Genomic DNA, 26,397 nt, shown 5'->3' on the forward strand with positions numbered 1-26,397 from the left:
CTCTGTCGGCAGCCCTGAAGGTGGTTTACCGTGGTTTTCCATGTTCACACCAGGCAAATGCTGGGGCTGTAACGTCATGAATGCCACGATCGCTTCCTTTCCGATACTAGCCCTTTCCCGTCCCATTGTCACCATAAGGAAAGCTACACCTATCAAATTTATGCAAGTAAGGTGATTGGTACCGGTCTGAGTGTCTGAGACCGTTGAGGTCCTTATCTTCCGACCTCCAACTTGGCAGGTTCAATCTTGGCTCAGTCTGATGGTATTTGATGGGGCACACATACGTCAGTCTCGTGTCGTAGAAATACTGGCACGTAAATGAACTCCTGCGATATGAAATTTCGTCACCTCAGCGTCTCAGAAAACGGTATAAATAGTATGTGGAACGTAAAGCAAAATAACGCTAATAAAAAGACGATTGGTCAAAGAGACAGACTTCCCACTGCATCCAACCAGATATTAATTGAGAGCCGGTGCTAGAGGTTGCCTTGGTATACTAAATATTAAACACTCCTTCTATAAAAATTGCCTCATGTGTCACTAATACACTTGACAGAAATTCTGGATTGAGTGCTTGATCAATTAACCAGTGGCAGAAATCCACTCTTAAATCATCACCGAGCTTGATAGTAGCAGTCGCCAAGTTCGAACAGTATCCAATATTCGGGATGTACTGGCTTCGAATCCCTCTGTCGGCAGCTTTAAAGATGATTTTCCGTGGTTTTTCATGTTCACACCAGGCAAATGCTAGGGCTGTACCTTAATTAAGACCACGGTTGCTTCCTTCCCGATCCTAGTCCTTAGTTATATCTGTCGCCATAAAACCTATCTGTGTCGGTGCGACGCACCGACACAGATAGGTCTTATAGGACGATGGGATAGCAAAGGCCTAGGAGTTGGAAGGAGGCGGCCGTGGCCTTAATTAAGGTACAACCCTAGCATTTGCCTGGTGTGAAAATGGGAAACCACGGAAAACCATCTTCTGGGCTGCCGACAATGGGATTCGAACCCATTATCTCCGGGATGCAAGCTCTCAGCCATGCGTCTCTAACTGCACGGCCAACTCGCCCGGTAATAATAATAATAATAATAATAATAATAATAATAATAATAATAATAATAATAATAATAATAAAAATAATATTTTTTGCTGCCGGGCAGAGTGGCTCAGACGGTTGAGGCGCTGGCCTTCTGACCCCAACTTGGCAGGCTCGATCTTGGCTCAGTCCGATGGTATTCGAAGATGCTCAAATAAGTCAGCCTCGTGTCGGTAGATTTACTGGCGCGTAAAAAGAACTCCTGCGGGACTAAATTACAGCACCTCAGCGCCTCCAGAAACAGTAAGAGTAGTTAGTGGGACGTAAAGCAAATAACATTACCGGTATTATTATTAACAAGTCATTAGGAGCTGAAAGGCAGGGAAGAAAATAGTAAAATATGCGTGGTGTAGGAGGAAACAAGATGAAATGTACTTCACCCGTGCCTACATCGCTCGCAGTAGTTTACTACAGGATAGTATGCGTAAGACCAGAACCAGGTCTCTTTGCGATGAGTCAGGTGTATCTTCGTATTGTGGTTAGCACTAGAGGACAAAGTGTGACAAACAGGTTTTGTGTATAAACATCAAACATGCACATCAACAGACACACACACGCAATGTACCCAAACCAGTACAGTGTAGAATGAAGAACTGCCATGCTGTGTTCAAGGTCAATATCTAGCGTTTTAACAAGCACGTCTTCCGTGTGTTGTGTTCAGCTTGCGCCACGTACAAGGCAATCGCGAACTGAAACTCTAGATTTATAATTTTTGTTACCGGTACTTCAATTTTTCTGCTCGGATTTATGAGAATATCGAACTATCGAGACTCAAAATACTACATCGATTGAGAACTGAACTCCCAACTCAATACGCTGCAGAAATGGTGTAACATCTGACATACCAATGTGAAACACGTAGCAATTGTTCAAGTGACCTCCCTGGACTACTCTGCAGGCTTCACTTCTCCGTACCCGGCGAGTTGGCCATGCGGTTAGGAGCGCACAGCTGTGAGCTCGCATCCGGGAGATTGGGGCTTCGAACCCCAATGTCGGCAGCCCTGAAGATGGTTTTCCGTGGTTTCCCAAGTTCACACCAGGCATTGCGGGGGTTGAACCTTAATTAAGGCCACGACCACTTTCTTATAATTCCTAGGCCTTTCTTGTCCGATTGTCGCCATAAGACCTCTCTGTGTTGGTGCGACGTAAAGCAACTAACAAAAGAAAATCACTTCTCCGAATCCAGTCTTCCGTAATATCCATTGGAGATCTGGCGGGCCAATTGATGGGTCCATGTCGTCCTATTCGCCATAGACCAAAGGACTGATCCAAATGATCACGCAGTAAGCGGCTTATATCAGGTGGTGGACCATCGTGTAAAAACCACATGTTTCGGCGTAGTCGAAACGGAGCGTCCTCTGAAAGCTCTAATAACGTACCTATGAGGAACTCCAGGTAAGATACCCCTATGAACTGTGCAGGTAAGATGGTGATAATAATGTCATTGCTTTACGTCCCACTAACTACTTTTCACGGTTTTCGGAGGCGCGGATTTGCAGGAATTTAGTACCATAGGAGTTCTTCACGTACCAGTAAATCTACTGACACAAGGCTGACGTATTTGAGCACCTTGTCAAGACTGGAATCAGAAGGCCAGTGCCTCAACCGTCTGAGCCACTCAGCCCGGCAAGATGATTGGTGCAGCACTGCGTAAAGCGCTGGCCTTCTGAACCCAACTTGGGAGGCTTGGTCTTGGCTCAGTCCGGTGGTATTTGAAGGTGCTCAAATACGTCAGTCTCGTGTCTGTAGATTTATTTGCATTAAAAAATACTGCGATAAAAAAATTCTGGCATTTCAGCGTCTCCGAAAACCGTGAAAATTAGTTAGTGGAACGTAAAGATATTATTATTATTATTATTATTATTATTATTATTATTATTAGCAGTAGTAGTAGTAGTAGTAGTAGTAGTAGTAGTAGTAGTAGTAGTAGTAGTAATATTATTTTTACGGAAGTTCTAATTAAACGGGTCCATTACAGTCATCATTTTACCTATCGGTACTTACTGTTCAGTAATAAGCCTTCCGTCCGCCTCTGTGGTGCAGTGGTTAGTGTGATTAGCTGCCACCCCCGAAGCTCGGGTTCGATTTCCAGCTCTGACAAGAAATTTGAAAAGTGGTACGAGGGCTGGAACGGGGTCCACTTAGCCTCGGGAGGTCAAATGAGTAGAGGTGGTCCGATTCCCACCTCAGCCATCCTGAAAGTTGTTTCCCGTAGTTCCCCCCTTCTCCAGGCAAATGCCGGGATGGTACCTAACTTAAGGCCACGGCCGCTTCCTTCCCTCTTCCTTGTCTATCCTTTCCAATCTTCCCATACCCCCGCAAGGCCCCTGTTCAGCATAGCAGGTGAAGCCGCCTGGGTGAGGTACTGGTCATTCTCCCCAGTTGTATCCCCGATCCAATGTCTCACGCTCCAGGACACTACCCTTGAGGCGGTAGAGGTGGGATCCCTTGCTTAGTCCCATGAAAAACCAACCCTGGAGGGTAAACAGATTAGGAAAAAGAAGAATAAGCCTTCTATTAGAAATGCCCGGCGGCAATTCCACAGTAGATCTTTTTCCTTCGAGCAATGTTCACGATGGATGCAACTATGGTTTTTGAAATTTGTCTCATTAATAACAATTTCACTGAATACTTATAGCCTTTTCTTTCAGTGTCCACCGTCCTTTCAGTGACCTAAAAGGTTTATGAATAAGCATAGACAACCCTCATTGTCTATTGTCAGAAATTCATCGTAGACTGTCGCAATAACAGCACAGAAATATTGCGCCCATATTTCATTTACTTATTAACCATTTCCTTTCATTTTGTCAGCGGAACAGTCCTCTCTGAAGTCCAAACCCAAAAAATGCGTGCCTCTTATTTTTCGAGGAGATTACAAGTACCTATTTCCACGTTTGTAACATCCTCAGTTTTTGAGGTTTTATCCTCAAAAAATAATGCAAATCCTTTATCAGTCCTTCCTAACGCCCCCCCCCCCCACCTAATGCGAGTTTATTTTTAAATGAGATTCCGAAGACCAATTTTTTACGTCTGTAATATGTTAAGTTTTTGAGATATCAGTATCCTCATGAAAAGCATTTAACCCATTTTTCACTTACTTTTGCTCTCCTTAAGTGGGTTTTCCGAAAACAAAATACACGTGCTTATTTTTAAAAGTGATATAGATATACACATTTTAAACATCCTTTTCAACCCCTTAGCGATATAACATTCCAAAACCTTCCTTAGTGTGCACCTACACTGTAGTATAAATGTATCGCCAAAAAGTAATTTCTTTATGTCCAGTAGTCCTGGCTCGGCGATGATGAAACAGTCAGTCAGTCTGTCAGTCAGTCAGTCAGTCAGTCAGTCAGGACATGTTATTTTATACACCGAGTGGTACAGCTGCCCCTCTTCACCCAGTTTTATTCAACCCGCAGATTCAGCCTAACCTAAAAACATTAACCTTGGATACTCACAGCGATGTCTGGTCTTACTAAGTTTCCTTTAGTTCGTTTATTTGTGTCAATGAAATCAGCATTAACGACAAACTATCGAATGGTGGCAAAGAATGGTGAAAACTCTGTATCAGAGAAACTTCAAGTACAGAGAATATGATGGCTGAATGACTAGAAGTACTGTTTATATAACACTGGAGAACTACAGCTCGTGATAGCCGAGCTTTCTTGAAGTGAGAGGGCGAAAGCGGTGCTGGTTAGTCGGAGGTTCGAGTCCGATATATGACCTACTTTTTTATTTCATTGTTAAATGTTCGTGAGAGTCGCATCGTTGAAGACAAAAAACACCATGACCAGTTCTCATGTTGCAGGTACACTGTTATGTTCATTTCTAAGTAGCTCTTAAAAGAGCTATTTGCAGTCTTCTTCTTCTTCTTCTTCTTAATCTGTTTATCCTCCAGAGTTGGGTTTTCCCTCGGAATCAGCGAGGGATCCCACCTCTACCGCCTCAAGGGCAGTGTCCTGGAGCTTCAGACTCTGGGTCGGGGGATACAATTGGGGAGGATGACCAGTACCTCGCTCAGGCGGTTTACCTGCTATACTGAAAGGGGCCTTGGGGGATGGGAAGATTGGAAGGGATAGACAAGAAAGAGGGAGGGAAGCGGCTGTAGCCTTAAGTTAGGAACCATCCCGGCATTTGCCTGGAGGAGAAGTGGGAAACCACGGAAAACCACTTCTAGGATGGCTGAGGTTGGAATCGAACCCACCTCTACTCAGTTGACCTCCCGAGGCTGAGTGGACTCCGTTCCAGCCCTCGTACCACTTTTCAAATTTCGTGGCAGAGCCGGGAATTGAACCCGGGCCTCCAGGTCTGGCAGCTAATACCACTAACCACTACACCACAGAGGCGGACGCTATTTGCAGTCATATACGCTATTACTGACAGAGAGGTGGAATGGGCTTGTGCATAGCCATTCGATTAATGAAGGAAATGTTCAAAATGACTATTTTCTTCGTTAATTCATATCTGAGCACGGTAGAGGAGAATCATTCTTGATTGCAGCAACGTATGTGGTAGAATCTGCCGGCACTTTGCTGTAAATATTACTATGTGCTGTTTCATGTGGCCTACGTATGAAGTCCCTTCGTTCCTCGAGTCGAAAGTGAGCAGTTACTTGACTGATTGAGCGTGTCATAATGCTGACAACAAGTGCAGAGCACTTCATTCGCTGTAGCCGTTTGTCATATGCAAGTCGAATGTATTATTCCTTTTCTTATGTATGCTTTCATTTTAAAGGTGAAAAGTGACTTCTGATACTTACTGAAGTTAAAACTTAATAACGAATACCTTTAAGAGTATGTATGTTCAGTCTTCAGCCCTAAGGCAGGCTGGATCCTCAACAGCTCTGCCATCATCTGTCATAGATGGCCTGGGTAACACTGAAGAGGCGTACTAGGGAAATGAGGAGTGAAGTAGTTTCCCGTTGCTTTCCTCACTGTGCCAGAATTGGCTATTTCATATCAGTCTGCCAAGCCCACTGAAATGCATGCATCAACCGACCCTATGAGCAATGTTTTCACACCAATCATAGCAGGGACTGGCTGCACAAGGAATGACATTACTAGCAACGCTCACACCTCAGTCACTTTCATATTGTCAAAGCCAAGGATAAGGCAGAGACAGATGAATAAAAGTAACAAAATTGCTCTAGCCCATACCAGAAGACATAGTGCACTGTAAACACTACGTCCTGCCAGCAAAGGCATCCTTTCATTTCTATTTTTGTACTCTCCTTTAAGGGTATAAAAATAAAATAAAATTCTCGCAGCTAGATTCGAACTCTGAATCCGTCGAAAAATCAGATTTATTCACTCCAGGCGACGAAGAGTAGGTCTCGTATTTCTGTATTAATAGAATAATCTACGCTATCGCTTCAGAACTGATCTTGTTTGTTTCAAGTTGTGAACTCGAATGTGCAAACACCACAGTATGCTCAAGAATTATGTCTCTCTTAAGCCCAGATAGTTGTAACCACTCCCGACGTGTAGTGGATGTACTTATTACTTGATTAAATGAGTCCAGCTAATGTTTCAGGTGGTATTCACAATTAATTCTTACGTATTCGGTGATTACGTGGCGATACTTATTATGTCTGCGTATTACAACTTCCTTAGAAGAATATCTGAGACTTCTGAAAGTCAAGTCTTCGTAATGGATGCCTGGATGAGTACGAAATAATAATTAAAATAGACATGAGTCAGTAAGATTTATAACCCTCACTGCTCCTTATAGCTTATCCCGGTACATGTAACACGCCTAATTCCGCGTAACTACTTCCTGCGTGAAAATCGGGTCTTACACTCTGTATTCACGAGGAGAGCGACAGTTTTCGCTTCGTAAAGTCAATGATGTGTTACAGTCTTATGGTCCTGTTTTATGACTTTATTGAACGCTGTAACGGCAGTAATTACATGGTTAAGCTATCACATCTGCTGTACAGCATTTGCATACCATAGATTATACAATACTGTGAAAAAGGCGTTCCTATCAATTTCGATGTGATGAAACTATACAAAATGACATGTCTGTAATTGGTTCTAACCTATCACGTTGTCTTTAACACCGTGACCACCCTTTTCTATCAAAACAAAATGGCTTCTTGAACCAAACATGTGCGCAATTATCTACCGACAGCTAAAGGAGTGGCTATAGTTTGTACAGTACAGAGATATTTCGTAAAAATGACTGGCGTATTCGACTCCGCTCTACATAAAATGGTACAGTTTTTGAGAAGGGCCTCACGTACTGCCTCTCGTACCTTTTTTGCATTGTGCGGCGACGTTTATAACGGGCTAACCGCACATAAAATTGCTGTAAGATGTTGCGCAAGATAGGACTAAGAGAGATCTAATTCCTAGCTGGTTGTATATGCTCGGAAAAATACTGGGGCAGCTGTACCACCCGGTATATAGGTGATCAGTACTGCGTCCTGCATGGACAGTTATTTTCTAGAATGCATTTATCAGGGCAGATCAGTTAGTAACATATAATAGTTTTTTCCCCAAAGAGTATAGTATGTACCAAAACCAAACAAATCACAAATGAATTTATATCCTCGACCTTCCTTTCTATATAGTCACCAAGTTTCTCAACGCATTTCTCCCATCGTGGTACCAGTTTAAATATGCCCTCTTCGTAGAAGTCCATTTGGTTGGAGTATAGCCATCTACGGACAGTAATATTTCACTGATTTCACTTCCGCATCTGTCGCAAAGTATTGGCCGGCCAGAAATGTCATCATGGGACCAAACTGATGAAAGTCCGATGGTGCGAGTCCGTACGATATGGCGGAGCACCTCCAACCCAAATTTAGCGAGTTCCTCACGAACAGGAGAAGCAACAAAGAGACGGGCATTATCATGAAGAAGTTTGACACAATGAGCGTTAATGCTGCGGCGTTTGTCACGAAGGGCACGACTCAACTTAACCAAATATAGGCTGCAGTATTAACAGTGGTCCCGTGTTCAGCAAAGTCCGCCAATAACACACCAAACATATTCTAGAACACTTTTACAAGCACTTTACGAGCAGATTGAGTCACTTTAAATGTTTTCGTGCTGGGGAACCAACATGTTTCCACTTCATAGAGGCTTACTTGGTTTCGGGCGTGTAGTGGTACGCCCACGACTCATCGCCAGTGACGATTCCTTTCAGGAAGTTATGTCCGTCCGCGGCGTAACGCGTTAAGTGATCCATGCATGTTGTCGTTCGCTGGACCTTGTGGTTGTCTGTTAGGTTCTTAACCACCCAGCGAGCACTAACTTAACGGAATCTCAACGTGTCGTGAACAGTGTCGTACACCGCACCATAGGAAATGTTGAACGTCTGCGATAAGGTTCGCAGATGCACACGCCAGTCGTTGAAAATCGCTGCCTCAATGGCGCGGTCATTTTGCGGAGTTGAAGTTGTTACTGGCCACACGGCCCTCCTGGAAGAATGCATACCAACTGAGGACATTGATACGGTCCAGACAGTCGTATCCATACACACCACGCATGTCTCTGCGAATTTTACTTGGTGTATGCCCTTTGTCCCACAAATATCGAACTATACTTCGCTGCTCTTCACACGTGGACGATCAATAACATGCGCACCATCCTTGTTTCGTACTTCAGGCCTTTCACGCTAGAGCTGCACATGAAAACAAGGTACCCTCTGTAGCGCAAATTTCAAACTATATCGTCGAGAAATTTTAAAATTCCACCTGCAATACAAGGGGAGACAACAATTTTGTGCGTTATTTATCGATGTGGAAGACAGAACCGCTCTTCCATGAAAGACGTTCACTTCAATACGGTAATTGTCTGAAACGAACCAGTGCACACGATATGATTCCAAGATTGATGAGCAACAGAGATACTTTGGGTGACCACGCAGTGTGTACCAATGAAACATTCGAAAGCCTTTATTTGAGCTGGAGAGACCACACCGTCGGACTAACAAGGAGAGGCCAGACCCTGCGGCCAACCGATTTCAACGAGCTTCAATTTAGCTTCGGCGGGACACTCAACAGTAACTCGTACATGAGGGTTTAGGTAAATACGCTTCCGCTTTTGGAAAAAAATGGGGTCAAATGCAAAATCTTAGGATCCGCTCTGGACAAAGTATAGGTGACAGAACCTAATAATTTCAGAAAAATTGATGAATCCCCAATTCCAATGCAACGCATATATACTTAGAGAGTTACATCATGGTCAACCAAAGCGTTGGCCTAGTCGTTACTGTACTTGTCTGCAAACTTCGAAGACGTGAGTTCGTGTCTCGTCGCAGCTAAATTTCTTCATACAAAATAAATTAATATTTGTAGGAACGTGAAGATAAAAATGGTAACAAAAATATTATGCAGTCCGCCTCTATAGTGTAGTGGTTAGTGTGATTAGCTGCCAATCCTGGACTCCCGGGTTCGATTCACGTCTCTGCCACGAAATTTGAAAAGTGGTACGAGGACTGGAGCGGGGTCCATTCAGCCTCGGGAGGTCAACTGAGTAGAGGTGGGTTCGATTCCCATCTCAGCCATCCTGGAAGTGGTTTTCCGTGGTTTCCCACTTCTCCCCCAGGCTAATGCCGGGATGGTACCTAACTTAAGGCCACGGCCACTTCCTTCCCTCTTCCTTGTCTATCCCTTCCAATCTTCCCATCCTCCGCAAGGCCCCTGTCAAACATAAGAGGTGACGTCGCCTGGGCGAGGTACTGGTCAACCTGCTCAGTTGTATCCCCAGACCCAGAGTCTGAAGCTCCAGGACACTGCCCTTGAGGCGGTAGAGGTGGGATCCCTCGCTGAGTCTGAGGGAAAAACCGACACTGGAGTGTAAACAGGTAAAGAAGAAGAAATTTACGCAAATTGCAGTATACTTTATTTTTTACCTGAAATTAGTATAGGCGTAAATATTCCTACAGTTACTGCTGGATCTCTCACTGTCTATATATTATTTTGATGTAGAAAATAAAGTTCAGTGCAGTTTGCGTAATATTTTTATTCGCAGTTGTACCTTCACGTGCCCTCAAGTAATAATTCATTTTGTACAAAAACATATAGCTACGGTGAGACTCGAACTCATATCGTCGAGGTTCGTAGACAAGTGCAGTGACCACTCGGCAACTGCTCCGCTTGACTGGGCTGTAACTCCCCAAGTACATACAATGAGTTGCCAAAAGTCATGGCAAGACACTAAATGAGATGTTAATAACGAGTTGCTCCTCTGCGAGCCCTTAAAAATGAACCGGCAGCAACACGGTGAGTCATGGACTCTACAATGTGTTGAAATCTTTCTGGAGGGATCTGGACCCACACATCTTGCACTGCTACACACAATTGGTCTGTGTGGTTGGCGCGAGGCTCATGGAGCGTACTGCAGCATCGAGAGCATCTCACAAATGCTCGAATGTATTAAGATCGGAGGATCTGGAGGGCCAATTCATTGTCTTAAGTTCACTGGAGTGCTCCTCCCACCACCTCCGTGCCACCACAGAGCGGTGACACGGCGCATTGTCCTGTTGAAACATGGCATCTCAATCAGGGTACTCTAGGGCCAGAAAGGGATGCAGATGGTCTGTAAGAATGTCCACATAACGTGCACCTGTCAGCGTTCCCTGCGGCCGGAAAATGAGGCCCAATTGCGACCATGAGAACGCCGTCAAGTCCGGAACTGAGCCACCTCCCACCTGGACACAACCTTGTTGACACGCAGGATCCATAGCTTCATGGGGCATACGCCACACACGCACGCGCCCATCACCTCGATCTAACTGGAACCGGGATTCATCGGACCATACCACACGCCGCCACTGTTTGGTCCATTGCCGATGTCGAGCTGTCAGCAAAGTGACACGAGTTGTGGTAGTCGGCTGTTGAAGCCAATGCCGTGCAACTGCCTGCTTACAGTCCTAGTAGAAATGGGTTCCGGACTCCGAACATCTAACTGGGCGGTGATCTGACTCACAGTAGTCTGTCAAACGCCCAGCATGGTTCTGCGGAGGTAACGCGGTGTCTGTTCGTCTGGCCTTCGCGTGAGGTGGTTTACGCAGGTAGTAACATTCTCTCTGTGATATTGAAGATTCACACTGGACACTGTTGAGCTCGGGAACCCGAATTCATGTGTAATCTCCGCAATGCCCACGTTCAAAGTCTCTAGTGTTGCCATTTTCACGACACTGGTGTCTGTAACAGATTACTCAGCTACGCCGCAGCTAGCCGCAACGCCCAGGGGTCATACACGGCACATTTTCTAAAGGGACACTCCTTGTGATATTTGGCAACTCAGTGTATGCATTGCATTAGAATCGGTGCAGTCTTCAATTTTCGGGAATTTATTAATTTACGGACCTGACCTGTTTAAGTAAAATATGTTCGCCTTTTGGTGTTCTATCACCTCCACATTGTCCGAAGCGGATCCTGTGTCATAATATTTGTTCAATTTTTTTCAATTTGGTTTACGTCGCATCGACACAGATAAGTCTTATGGCGACGATGGAATAGGAAAGGGTTAGGAGTGGAAAGGAAGCGGCCGTGGCCTTAATAAATTAAGGTGTCAACATGGGAAACTACCATCTTCAGAGCTGTCGACAGTGGGGTTCGAACCCACTATACAGCTGCGCGACCGTAAGCACACGGCCACTTGCTCAGTGCTCACGTTTTTCGAGAATGAAAGCCTATTGGCCTAAACCGTTATACACGAGTTACTGTTAAGTGTACCGCGGCAGGTCTCCCTGAGCTTGGGAGCGGTAGAACAACAGCCACGATGTCCATTGCCTGTCGTAAGAGGCAACTAAAAAGGTCCCCAGCGTGGGTTGGCTCTCACGGGAACATTAGCTGAGTCCTGGCATTACTTCCACTTACTTGTACCAGGCTCTTCACTTTCATCTATCCTATCCAACCTCCTTTGGTCAACTCTTGTTCTTTACCGACACATACAGTATTAGAGCACCCGAGGTCTAGGGAGTCTTTCACTTTCACGCCCATCGCGGCCCTTATCTTCCTTTGGCCGATACCTCCATTTTTCGAAGTATCGGGTCCCTTCCACTTTTTCTCTCGGATTAATGTTATATAGAGGATGGTTGCCTAGTTGTACGTCCCCTTAAAACTATTATCACCACCACCACCACCTACCATGACAGTTACATTGAAGATCGTTGTAATCGGTAGGATGCAGCGTCTGGCCTCTCCTAGCCAGACTTGATGTTTCGGCTCGCCACTAGAACCGCTGTGACTACACAGTGCGTCGGTGTAGGACTCAGTCGGAACGTAAGGACACACACACGAACACACGCGTTGAGAGGCTCGAGTTGACCACCAACAGGAAGAACGGTTTTATCGTGCGACAGGATGTAACCAATCCGTAACAATAGCTGTTCACCACACTGAGACACGTCACTGCTGCTGCGGATACGCCTATGCTCAGCAGTACCTTATCCAGGCGTCTAAGCAAGCATGATCTGTCACCACAGCGTCCCTTACGACCTGAACATCACCAAATATCTGACCCTCAACTCTGGCAAGACTCACTTGAGCTTGTCCGGCCCGCCTAAAATAGGGAAGTCAGGACCGGGCATCATGGCAGCTTGCGGACTGGTATGGTCTCCACACCTCTCTCCTTTCGAGACCATTTGGGACCACATTGGATGGCAACATCGGCCAGCGGAATGTACGGTAGATCTAGAGGGTTAGTTGTGCCAATTGTGGCAATATCTTCCTAAGCAGAATGTCCGATCGTACCACCACCTGTATCTATACTATGGCTGGCCCAGCGACATACTAAGTGCACCCTGAAAGTGTTAGTTACCCCGCCATAAAAGCGTGGTGTAATAGAATGTTTTCTTTATACTTTCATGTCCTGTGCCCGCACAAACTACGCGCACCTACGATAGCTCCTACAAGGTGTACTTTTTTTTTTACAAATAATTGTATTTCCCTGAAGTATTAATATCTGTATAAATAAAGAAGTATGGTGTCTGCTGTCTGTAATTTCTTTTGTTTTGCTAATTTTTCAGATATTTACCCGTTTTAGGTCAACTCAAGACCGCATCGGTGGTTTTATTTTTCGTGTCTGTCTGTTTGTCCGTTTGTCTGTTCGTTTGTCCGTTTGTTTATTCCACCATCACGGCAAAACTACTGGATAGATCTCGATCAAACGTCATATTTACTGTATAGTCATTCCGGGGAAGGTTTTGATATGAAAATATCTTAATTTTTTGAATAGACGGGGGATTTATAGGAAAACCAGAACGGTTTTCCTCCATTTTATCTTATACTATAGATTTTCTGTAAACTCCGTGGACTGTATGTGGAACGTCTCTTCATTATAAACAACTTTCGTTATGTTCATAATTTACCTTAGATGATCCGTCGTGCTGACCACACGACACCTCGTAATCTACAGGCCTTTGGGCTGTTGCGCCATGGGGTTTGGGTTTGGTACTGTCTTCTTATATCCGTAACTCATGTCATCACATTTATTGAGGGGCATTTTATTTTCCAGTACATCCACTTGGTATTTACTTACTTGTTCTGTACGGCTGTCCTCAGTTTAATCCTATTTTCTGTTAATTTCAACTTCCTTAACTGTGTTGCTTTCTTCCTTAATTACTCCGTATGTATGCGAGTGCTAATCCCGACACCTGGACACTCTTTTCTTTGATGAAAAATTCCAAGCTGTTGGAATGTATAAATTTTGGTCCGGAAAAATATCGAAATATGAACGCAATTTTATTCACAGTGCAGACCTTAGTTTCGGTATGATCGGCAGCTAAACGGTAAGTCACACCACAAAACAGATAGCACAATCGCCGGTCAATTTGGAGAGATCTACAACTTTGGTCCTAGGAGTTTGTGTCGTATCCCTATCCCGTGTGCGTTAAATAGAGCTGGATTTCTGGATTTCATGTTAATTTTGTACTTTTTAAAAGTATCTGTTATCGTTTGACATGCTTATAGAAAATAAAGAATCATCACTTTCGGCATACACATTAACATTAATAGTGGCCATATGTTAGCCACATTTTATGACTCCAGCTGTCACATGAGTTTCAAAAAATAAATGCAATCGTACTCACTGCCTTTACAGTAATTTACGGAGAAATCCGTATACAGTGTAGAATACCGCAGCGAAACACGGGTACATTTGTTAATAAACAACAGTAACATCTTTTCGAGTCTATAGATAAGGATATGCCACAAAACTGAATATACAGGATGGTCGGAAACAACGTGAACAGGGTATATCAGCGTTAGAGTGTTCGTCATACTGATAAGTAAAGCCCGTATTTTTATGCAGTAACAGGTTAGAGTGCAAACTAATTTGTTGAGTATGAAGTGTCGGTCACCCGCTCTTCCATAATGTAGCAAGAGTAACATAAATTATAGGGGTTCTGATTGGCCAGACCCCTAATCATTATGCAATCCCCATAGCATAATCGTTGTGAGGGTAGACTACACTTGCTACGCGCTTCAGTAAGTTTGCATTCTAACCTATTAATGCATCAAAATCCGGGCTCTACTGATACGTACTGTAACTTGAAAAAATCACATCGGTATCTTGCACCGTTGTCATTTTATCAGCTGCTGCAGTTAGCCAATCAGGTCGCTTCGCGGGTGACTTCAGGTTGGTGTTGCGAGGCGGTGTTGCTAAATCTGCAACGCAGCTTATGACCGACTTGAGAGCGCCAATAGAAAAAGTAATTAAGTTCTCCAGGGGAGGGACCTGAACAAGGACCTCCCTGCTGATAGGCTCGGACCACAGCAAGCACGCTACGGTGGCACTGGCTGAAACCATCGGTGTGTTAGTGTTTGACGCTCATTTTTTCTAGTTACTTATTAGTATGACTAGCAAACGGCTGTAGCCGTGTTAAAACACCGGATCCCGTGAGATCTCCGAAGTTAAGCAACCTTGGGCGTGGTCATGAAGTGGATGGGTTTCCATGCGCTGTTGGTGGGGGTAAGGGATTGAAGGAGCGGAAAGGAACTGGCCACCCTACCGTACGTAAACTCCGGCTCAGGCACACCTCTGTGGAGGTTTGGACCTGCCTTCGGGCAGAATACACCCTTACCTTATTAGTATTGTACCAGGAAGCCGTAGGTCCTGGCACATATCAATTGGAAAAACTTTATTTCAGCATACAATTTCCGTCCACCATGCGAACAGCGGAGCGAAGGAACATTCCAGTACGTACCAGACTCCACGAGCGACCAGGCGAGGCCAAGTGACGTCACCTACCGCTTGAAACTTGCCTCCCCTAGAGATATTTCTCGGAAGAATTTTTCTCTCGTGAACTTTTTAACGCCTTAACCAATTTGAACAGGACCAACGCTAAATTGTAGCAGATATCGTAAAAGTATAATCCTGTAAATTTCAAAGCAATCTGTCCAGTAGTTTGAGTTTTAACAATATTAAGTTTAAAGAAGATTGAGCGCTCTCGGTCACATGATTCAGAACACCACCCCTCCCGGCGCAGATATATAGGCCACTATGTCTAGGCTGACAAGCAGTGTGCAGTACAAAGCAGTGCAGTGCAGAGCAGTGCAGTATGTGTGTGTGAATGAGACAGAGGGGAGACTGACCCTCGTACAGTATGTCAGTGCAGTCTCGAAGGCAGTACTTTCCGTCGCGTTTCGTGGAGATGAAATTATGGGATAATCAATCGCCATCGTACTTGTAAAAGACGTCGCACCGTAATTAGTTTATCGTGCCGCGACTACGATATAATTCACAGACATTTCGAAGTATAACACGTGTGAAGTACGAAGTTAAATATTGGACATTCACAAACTAGAACATGACGTGTGGACTTAATTAATTTCACATAATATTAAATTACTACAATAAACAAAAACTGTCGTGTACAATAACTCTAACTACTGTAAGACTCATTAATCGAATACAGTACATCCTTGAACTGTGTCTCTTTATTTACGTGCCATATTAGGACATGACTTACTACAGTGATAAACTTGGTGAATATTAAGAACTTTTTCTAAAGTAATATAATGTTATCACCACCAGAAAGTCAGTTTTATCTGCTAGGATAACGATTCAAAGGCTGTGGTCAGAGACGGTAATGAGAAATATTACACGTAACTTTTCAAGTGTTTGAACTGTGTATTTATGGACGTTCTCAGTGACGATTTAAAATAGTGTTTTTTGCGGCAAGGACTGTGATTATTCATTTAACGTCATAAAATTAACACACGAACTGAACTGTGTTCAACAGTGAATGATAGCATCTGTAAATACTACTTGCACCAAATGAACGTTCCGTGTGCTAAAAATCACCTCCACGAGCAGCGGAAATCTTGATGAAATTCTGCAAGATCCAGCAACCTTCAACATCATCTCATCTATGATACCCATCGAGGGACGTCAAGGTGGTTTCTTCGTGGAACTTCAAGTTCGAGTCTTCGTCCGCACCCCGCGGAATGTTCCAGATTCCCATCAACATTTGTAAGCCAAATTTTCTTATTAAGTGAGTAGTCACAAACTGACTTTTTCTTATCAATCTTGAACAGTGATTTACTCAGTGCTGCGTGTGACGATATTTCGTAGTTTTTCATCATTTCTCAAAATTCATCTTTTAATGATAAATTTATTTTACATAGAAAAACTCTAGGATTTTCAAGCGTTCTATATTTCAAGGCTACAAACTGAGAAACTTTCAACAGAAATTCAAATTCTTATTTCAATTTTCAATTATAAGTGTGTGTTCATTTCATGAATTAATACTTAGAAAGACTTTAGGATCTGTGAGATTTATTTATTTTCACAAACTGAATTCAAGAAGATTTACGTTAACATTTTTGATTTCAACAAAATATCTGAGTCCTACATTGATATTGCAGGGTGATGAATCATTTAACATTATTAATAAATTGTTTGGAAAAGGTATAACCATCTATTATTCGCCCTGTGATTCTATCCTGCTCTGTACCGGCTCCAAAATCAACTTCAACTACCTGAGATCCTTCTCATGCCCTACAGCCCGAACTTTTCCTGGTACAGTATGACTAATGCACTAACACTTATATATTAGGTTCACGTTGTTTCCGACCACCCTGATTAATTTCACTTTTAATATTTCCTTTACGATTAATGCTATTTTTATACGCCTTGAAGAAATCAAATTTCATATAAATTAACACTTCTACCAGCGAGGAAAATGTCCTGGACTGAAAGGTGTGTATATTGTACGTTGAGTATTCAGCCCTATGGCTGGTCTGATCCTCCACAGCTCCACCAAAGGCTATCATAGACAGTCTAAGCGTCACTGAAGGGGCATACCACCATGATATGCTATTGCATATCATTCTGCCAAGCCCACTGAAATGCATGCACCAACCGATCCTATGGGCGATATTTTCACACCAATCATAACAGGGACTGGCTGCATAAGGACTGGTATTACTAACATCGCTCATACCTCGGCCACTTTCATATTGTCAAAGCCAAGGGTGGGACAGACAGGTTAATGAAAGTAACAAATTGCTCTAGCCCATACCAGAAGACACGGCGCACTGTAAACACCAAGTCCTGCCAGCAAGGGTTCGACTGAAAGGTAGGTAAGGAAATTAGTGTCACTGTCCGAAGGTGTCGCTGCTCTCTACAGGCACACTTCCAATGAAAGGTTGAAGTTGGTATATGTAAACATATCTCTGTGCTTTCTAGTCAGACCTACATTCGCACTGGTAAGAATAGAACAGGGAGCGATAGATAAAATTGAATTGCGCTGAAATAAAGCGATTTCTAGAGCAGTGGATGTCGATAACATTGGAAAACGCCCCGCATGTAGTACATGTACGTGATTGGCTCTAGACAGGCAGAAAATTGAGAAAGACGAAGAGGGAAGGCTTACTTGCGCCCCCTGGTCGGTCATTACACACTACAATAGTTCTGTTGATCATCTATAGCAAGCAGTCTGCGTCAGAGTGAACTTTACCAGTAACTAAGGAGGTAAGATATCCTAACTAGGATACTTCTACTTGAAATGAAATGGCGCATGGCTTTTAGTGTCAGGAGTGTCCGATGACAAGTTCGGCTCACCAAATGCAGGTCTTTTGATTTGACGCCCGTAGGTGACAAGCACGTCATGATGAGGATGAAATGATGATGAAGATGACACATATACTCAGCCCCCGTGCCAGCGAAATTAACCAATTATGGTTAAAATTCCCGACCCTGCCGGAAATCGAACCCGGGAGCCACGTGACCAAAGGCCAGCACGCTAACCATTTAGCCATGGAAACGGACAGTTCTGCTTGAGAATATTAATCAACACTCATACATCGCTGGATTCTGGTGACGGAAAATAATAATAATAATAATAATAATAATAATAATAATAATAATTAATAATAATTTTATTTGCTTTACGTCCCACTAACTACTTTTTAAGGTCTTCGGAGACGCCGAGGTGCCGGAATTTAGTCCCGCAGGAGTTATTTTACGTGCCAGTAAATCTACCGACACGGGGCTGTCGTATTTGAGCACCTTCAAATATCAACGGACTGAACCAGGATCGAACCTGCAAAGTTGGGGTTAGAAGGCCAGCGCCTTAACCTTCTGAGCCACTCAGCCCGGCACGGAAAATAAGACTGTTACCTCTTTGTAGCATAAATTTCATCTGCAAGGCGGGCTGAGTATCTCAAAGGGTAGAGTGCTGACTTCCTGAGCCCAACTTGCTCCTATGGGAAGGTACTCCGATACTTTAGTCTCACATTAATAAATTTACCGGCTTAAAAAATACTCGCGAGGAATAAACTTTTCGACACCTCGGCGTCCCAAAAATCTTAAGAGTGTAATCTCTTGAACGTCGAACCTCTTCATGAACCTTTTAGCCGAGAACAGGATAAGAAAATGGGAACCATTGAAACCCATCTGCAGGGCTACCATTCATAGGGATTCGAACCCACCATCTCCCACATGCAAGCTTACAACTACGTGGCCTTTAGCACGTGGCTAACTAGCTCGGTCGTCTGATTTGATCCCACTCAATATAATGGAATCTGAAAGTGCTGAAATACGAGAGAATAATATCGGGAAGTTTCACCTGTCAGCAAAAGAACTCATGCAGGATATCAGTGTGTCCTAAAAATAGTTTATGAAGATAATGGTCCGTAAGACCATGAAAAGTATTGCTATTTAAGCTATATATTACTCACTAATCGGCCAATTAGGGATCACGATAAGTTTCATTATACATTCTGGAGTTTATTAAATTTTTATTTGATCCAGTTAGGTTTTCATAAACTTGTTGTGTCGATCATGGTGATCATCGGCCCATTTTGCACCAGTTATCCATTTCCCGTCTCGTTAAGTCCCGAAAGTCACGATCCTTGTTCTGTAAAGGTATGACTTGTGCGCGTCTTCTGGTCTTAGGCTCATTTCTCCAAGGTCTTTCTTGACGTTAATGTACCATGGAATAGTTTTTGAGTGAAAATTGTTAAAGATGCTTTTTGTCCATGAAGAGTCCTCCATTCGTCATAAGCGACCGCAGAAGCGAACTCTGTACTTGCGCATTGCCTCTAAGATCTTCTCTATTTTGAGTAGATTTCTTGTCTGTAAACCCATGGGCTAAAACTCACGTACCCAAGTCGAAAGCACGTTTAGGTCAATTCTTCCAGGTATCTCTTACATCAGACAGGAAATAGAATGTACAGTATAAAAATTCTGTACGCCACATATGCATGGCCGTACCTAAGTCGAAACAATAATAATAATATAAATTCTGCTCACTTCTAAACCAGATCGTACTACCACTGCTGTGTCGATCATGGCGATCATCGGCCCATTTTGCACCAGTTATCCATTTCCCGTCTCGTTAAGTCCCGAAAGTCACGATCCTTGTTCTGTAAAGGTATCTTTCACTTTAGAACCTTCCTTTTCTTAGCCGATACCTTTCAAAATGGTTCCACCTATTCCCCCTTTTTTAAATTATTCGCGTTAATACAACTATCACTGTCGTGTGTCCTTCGCGCTCCTCGCTCTGCGCCGCCTGCTCCGCGCACGCAACAGCCTTGATTGTTCTCAACTCTACGAGACGTCTGCACTGCGTTTGCCTGTTACATCAGCCAGCTATATAAAGGCGCTGCCTTCCAGCCACAGGCGAGGACTTACCAGTGCCCAGCACCAGATTACGCCGAATGTCGAACACGGAGGCTATCCCTCTTAAAAAGGTGTCTCGAATAGGTGGACTGATTCTGAGTGTTTGAGGTTTCACCTCGGGTTACTGCCTCCGCTCCCTTTTTCCGAAGCCACGTCGAGCCCAATGACAGTATACCCTCAGTCCCACCTAGGTTCAAACACATCAATTAGTATTCTACTAATTATGCATTTCAATGTCAGTTCCTGACAATTTACAGAAACAACTAATATTCTATTAGTGCAAGCTTTCGCTACTGATTACACTTGTGACGGTATAGAGCAGATAGTTTTCAACTATCAAGAACTCTAGCTTTTCAATGGACTTTCGCATCAAGATAGATTCATGTATGTATGTATATATATATAAAGTGTACATTCTTTTTGAACTTCAGTCTACAAGCAACGTTAACTGTTTATAATTTTCATACTGCTTCGAGGAAAGTTTTATTTGAATGTATGTATATATGTTATTAAGACTATCTGAAGCAATAAAATATAGTTGTGTTCCTGTATACCTGTTCTTGTGTACAACAACCACCATATAAAATGAGACCATGCTGTGTTTTTTCAGCAACATACCTTGTGAAGTGAATACCAAATAATAAGAATTTTCCTTTTTTGAGATGCCTTACAGAATTTAATAATAATAATAATAATAATAATAATAATAATAATAATAATAATAATAATAATAATAATAATAATAATAATGGTAATAATAATTCTTAATATGGACCTCAAAAATATGTAGAATAAAAACATGTAAGCTCTTTAAGCTTTGTCATTATTGAAATTACCAGCGTTTCGCCCCAGTGTAGCAGTGGGCTCATCAGTTGAATTGCTACACCTTTCCAAGACGCTGGCGGCTAATGCGTCTTTGAGACCCGCTGGTAATTTCACGATTTAATATTTGCAATCGATGAAATTAAATTATGGTTTCCTTCTAGGAACCTTTTTTTTTTGCTTTTGACAGAAGAAGAATATTTCGTTTATCAATTAATGCAAAATTGAGACATTACCAGACAGTGATCAACTCCGAAGACTTATACATAGCAGAAACTCGCGACCTTAGTAAGAACAGGAGTACACTTAACCCTAGAACTGCTGCAGGTTGTTCTGTCCAATGCTGCAGTTATTTTTCTCAACATACACCATGAAAATAAAAGCATGCCTGTAATCACATATTAATCCTAATAAATCCATATTATATACCAATAGAAAGCTAAAAGACTGATCTAAATGAAGGTCATACAAATAATAAAAAATATTGCCACGATTTCTAACTATCGTAAAATGCAATTAAAATTTTTTTTGACAAAGGAAACTGTTGAAATATTTTGCTCAAATAAAGGAATTAGTGATAGTTAATTTATTTCTGAAACATGATATTCTGAAACGAACAAGTATGTTCTTACGTATTCCTCAACAGTTATCCACTTTTCATTTCGTTTGCAAATAAAACTCAAATTTTCATCAAAACGAATTTTGAGTTCTTTTCACGAATTTTGAACCTACAGATTATCTTAGTTTTCTTAGGTGAATTTCTTCTTTCCTGTGTTGTGATCAAATTTCTTATAACAATCTACAAAAATATCAACGGTTCACACTTATCCCTTCGCTGGTTTCTTCAAATATTGACGTACTGCCAACAATAACACAACCTGCACCGACTTGAACATCATTCCGGTCATCGGAAATTCCCATTACTTCCGAGTCACCTTGTACTTCGCTGACACTTTCACTATTTTCAGGAATAATTTTCTTGTCGGAATTAAAACAATAACCACTGTCACCATCAGCATTGTCACTAAGATCTTCGAAAATCGAGCGCTTGATTTCAGAATGGTCAACAATGCGGGCTGCCATCTTGCTTCTAAGAACATGTGAAAGTACTTTCAATTCTACAGCTAAATAAACTTGTCCAGACGGATGTTTGTGTTTCAAAGACTTTCAATGTTGAAGATAAATGTATAATTATTCAGCTTGTATCTATATTATTGCCATCTGGTGATCAATTATAAACCTACGGCGGAGGAACGACACCGTCTCTCAGAAAGACGATCGCACTTGACGAAACAGTGCACAGTCTTCCAGAAAGACGGTCCGCAGTTCAAGGGTTAAGAGATTATAAATGGTGGAACGAAAGATTATCAGGAAGATATTGGGACCACGAAGAACAGAGGACGGCTAATTTAGGACATGAGCGGACCAAGAAATGTATACCGAGACAGATAAAATGTTGGACATCATACGGAAAAGAAGGATCGTGTTCTTCGGACACATCCTGAGAATGGACCAGGGGAGGTTAACACTGCAAATAATACAGTTGTTTGTGAACCACAGAACCAATATACGCTGGATCCAGGAGGTAAAAAGGGTGGATCTAGAAGAAATGGGAGCACAAAACCAGAGATATACAACAGAGTGAATTTTAAATAAAAAATCCCGGCTTGCACAGGTTTTCAGGTCAGAACTAGGCCCAGAACAAATTCTTCATGGACAGAAGAGCAAGGAGCTTACAAAGTATGAGAATTAAAGAATATCTGAAAGGAAAAAAGAAGAAATGGAGCTGATAAGAATTAACATTGTTTTTAGATGGCTAAAACAAAAATAATAATAATATTAATAATAATTTCGTACCCTGAGTTTCCATGCGCTTTCATCTAATTTTGAAGCCATTGAAGACTAGACTCCGTCTATTAATTCATTTTGTTGGAAAAAATTCCGAATCTGTCAATAAGGACATATTACATGCCAACATCGTAAGACGTATGTACGGAATGGAATTTGTTTCCCCCCTTCAGCAATTCTAGTACCTACGCCGGGTTTGAACTCGGGATCTTGATACCTGGGTGTCTGTACTGACAGAGATGGTGACACCGATAAGTAATATAGAAGTAGTGTTGCACCGCGGTACAGATGTATGATAATTTGTATTTACAGGTAGCAAATTACAGGTATCGTAAAATTCGAGAAATATCATAATTAGCTTCGAATCTGTCTATTTTTAAACTTCTGTATCTACGTCTTCTGTTGACACATCGCGTCATTGTATGATTACGAGCGCTGGGTTAGCAATTAAACAGAGAACTGTTCCCTTACGAGCTAACATAGCTTGATACCACCTGTTGAATAGTTCGCCGTGTTAATTTAATTTGTCCTTTATACTTCCTGGCCTCACCTCCGGTAGAAAAGTGTGCAAAAATAGGTTAAGAGTAATGAGAATGTTGAATACACCTTCATTAAAATCCTGCACTAGCAGCGGAGGTTCCTAGCGATCTAATTTGGGGACTGTTCAAACGTCGTTGACTTTATTCAGAATCGAACCCGCTGTCTTGAGAATAGAAGAATGACAGCTCTCTGAAGTCGACAAAGAAAGAAGAATATACCTGTACACACAGAAGATTTTTTGTAGCTTTCCTCAGCCTAAATCTGTCAATATCTCAACTCACTCCATGTCTAGAGCAGCTGACTCCCTTATTGGCTTCATCCCTTAGCACAATCAAGTTTGCTCAGTGGCGTGTCTCTACCAACCGACCAGATTGCTTCAGCACATGAAGGTACTACGACCTGAAAATTGTATACCTTTATCAAGAAAAAAATAAAAATAAAATATGTTTGTCTGTACTTTGGCCATAAATTTTTAAAATTTGTAATAATATGTCGACCTTGCCCTAAATACGATACCTGCATCGTGAGATAACTGCTGAACGAAATTTAATTTAAAGTTGGGGAAAAAGACATTACAGTCTAAGCTATAATAGTACTGTATATTATGCAATGTGCTTATGACATTTATTAAGACGCGAATAATGTAGTTTCATAATTTTTATACGAGCGTCTTAATTACCATTACTGGAGGACAAATGCTGCCCCACTGCATTTGTTCTAAATAAGTCAGATAACTCGTCCTGATATACTTGTCGTAGTCCTATTGTTTAGCCTGCTCTTTTATGAACATTTAATAAGAAGCGCCTTATAGTATGACGCAGTTCGTAGTTCGTAGTTATTCATCCATTCTGACGTCATCATGCCGTCTGTTTAGTAAAACTATATACATATATTCGCTTTTTTATCGTGCAGTTCTTGATGTAAAGCTTGGTATTGTGTCCTAGAAGGCAATGATATTTTTAATCGCAGTTCTTCTATATAGAAAGATTGTCTTTTGAGCTCATAAGTTAGTCCTGAAGGAATGTTTTTGCCAGTAAGAGAACATTTTTAATATACATGGCCTTCATTATTTCTAATGCAGGTAGGTTATCCTTCGATAGGTGTTCCCCGATAACGTCTAAAGCGTATATCATGATGGGGTCTGTTTGCACGTAGACTTTTTCTCTTACAGTATATAAGTTCTTAGGAACACTCTGCCATCTGTTGAATATAATTGAAAGCTGGGAAAAGTTAGAGAATAGTATTCTTCCATGGTCAGGGGAAGTGTATACTCTCTGGCTTGACAGGTAGTAATCAAACATGGCTGCATGCAATGACATTACTAAGGACACTTCCTCTAAAGCATTACTTTGTCAATTTTATATATTTTTCATCTAAACAGTGTTATGTGGCTGAAGATGTTGATAGTATACGATACATGTACCATTTTTGACCATTAAAAATTGCCTTAAGCAATCATTGTATCGACTAGGTGGAAAATAAATAAATACTTAATTCTGAATCTATTGAAGTGCGATACGGACCATGAAGCTGATTTTATGTATTAAAGAAAGTGTTAGTCGCTTAGCAACCTGCTAAGTAAATAATGTATTGCGGGTTAGGGTAAGCCTTCGCCTGCAGTTACTGGAGTGATCATTTAAGGATTTGATTTCAGGATTACTCAATGTTGGTTGAACTTAAGAGACCTATCAATGTCTCATGATTCACCGGTAGGTAAATCCGGAGAGGATAAAACATAAATGAAGCATATCTGTTCGGTAGAACAGACGGACGAATTGGCCAAAGCTGTTTTTAGTAAACTATTAATACATATAGACAGGAAAGTTGCATAAGGCAGTTTCTGTTCGACCATAATGAAATGCGTAAATTTTCAGGTTTTACAATATAGCAAAACTTGTCACTTCATTGAGTTTTATATGTATGCATGTATCTTATTTTTTAACTTTGATTCCATAACCTGATGGTGATCTTCCCGTCAGAATGGATTCAGCTTCACAGAATGATCCCTTAGTTATGCCCATAGAATGTAGCGGCTAAGAACCAATTGGGTAGGGTAAAAAACGCGAACCCGATCTACGGATTCTTTTGTTCAGTTCAGAATGGTTTTGTGCCGATAACTTGAATGAGGAATTTAACCTGACACGGTCACAATTATGCTCATTTATGTTTGTACCCGTAACTTCTTGTAAAGTTGAGGTCATTTTCTGCCAACAAGAACACTGACAAGCGCAGCTATCTCACGGAAACCAATACGGAAGTGATGTTAAGTGCGAAAAAAGTGAAGTTAATTAGTAACAAATATTAAAGTGCATACTTTAGTGCTTTTTCCCCTTCATAGTGCATGTTTTATAGTTTAATAGTGCATTACTGCATGCATATATCGGGATTTTATAGTCCACGAAAGTCTCCAATTTAATTTTTATATTTATAGCAGTAATGAAAAGCAAATCATATTCTCTTTAGTGCGTGAAACCGAATCAGGCAGGGAGAAGATAGACTTCCAATCTCGGGGCGCGAATATCTATGGGAACAGGCTGGTGACAAAATGAAGGCGAAAGCCACCAGTGGCAGCTTTGATAAAGCTGGTTTTCTTCATTGTTCTCATTGAGTTTCACTACATTGTGCAGAATACAAGATGCTCACTCCCAAAGAGGCACCATAATCTCTCTTGAACTAAATTTCAGTTATGGCGTGTGTTTTGTATTCTAATCAGTAAGTATCTAACCACTGTGCAGACTAGTGATGATTATTGTGTATTTTTATTATTCCGCTGATAAACTGTGCGTTTTTCTTCCAGTAGAGCTAACTTTGGGCACCGAAGGGTAAGCATGGAGATCCCCCTAATCAAGTTTCTTGACTATTCCAAGTGCCAGAAATTGAATTGTTTACTGCTCCCATGGAGTTCGGTTTAGATTCCAGGGGGTAAACTTTTGATATACAATGTATCTCCTCGCATGGTGTCTGAAAGAAAATTGCTATGGCGATTTCATGGAATATTCGAAATT

The sequence above is a fragment of the Anabrus simplex genome, chromosome 5, assembly GCF_040414725.1.
Source record: "Anabrus simplex isolate iqAnaSimp1 chromosome 5, ASM4041472v1, whole genome shotgun sequence".
In the NCBI taxonomy this organism is placed as follows: Eukaryota; Metazoa; Arthropoda; class Insecta; order Orthoptera; family Tettigoniidae; genus Anabrus; species Anabrus simplex.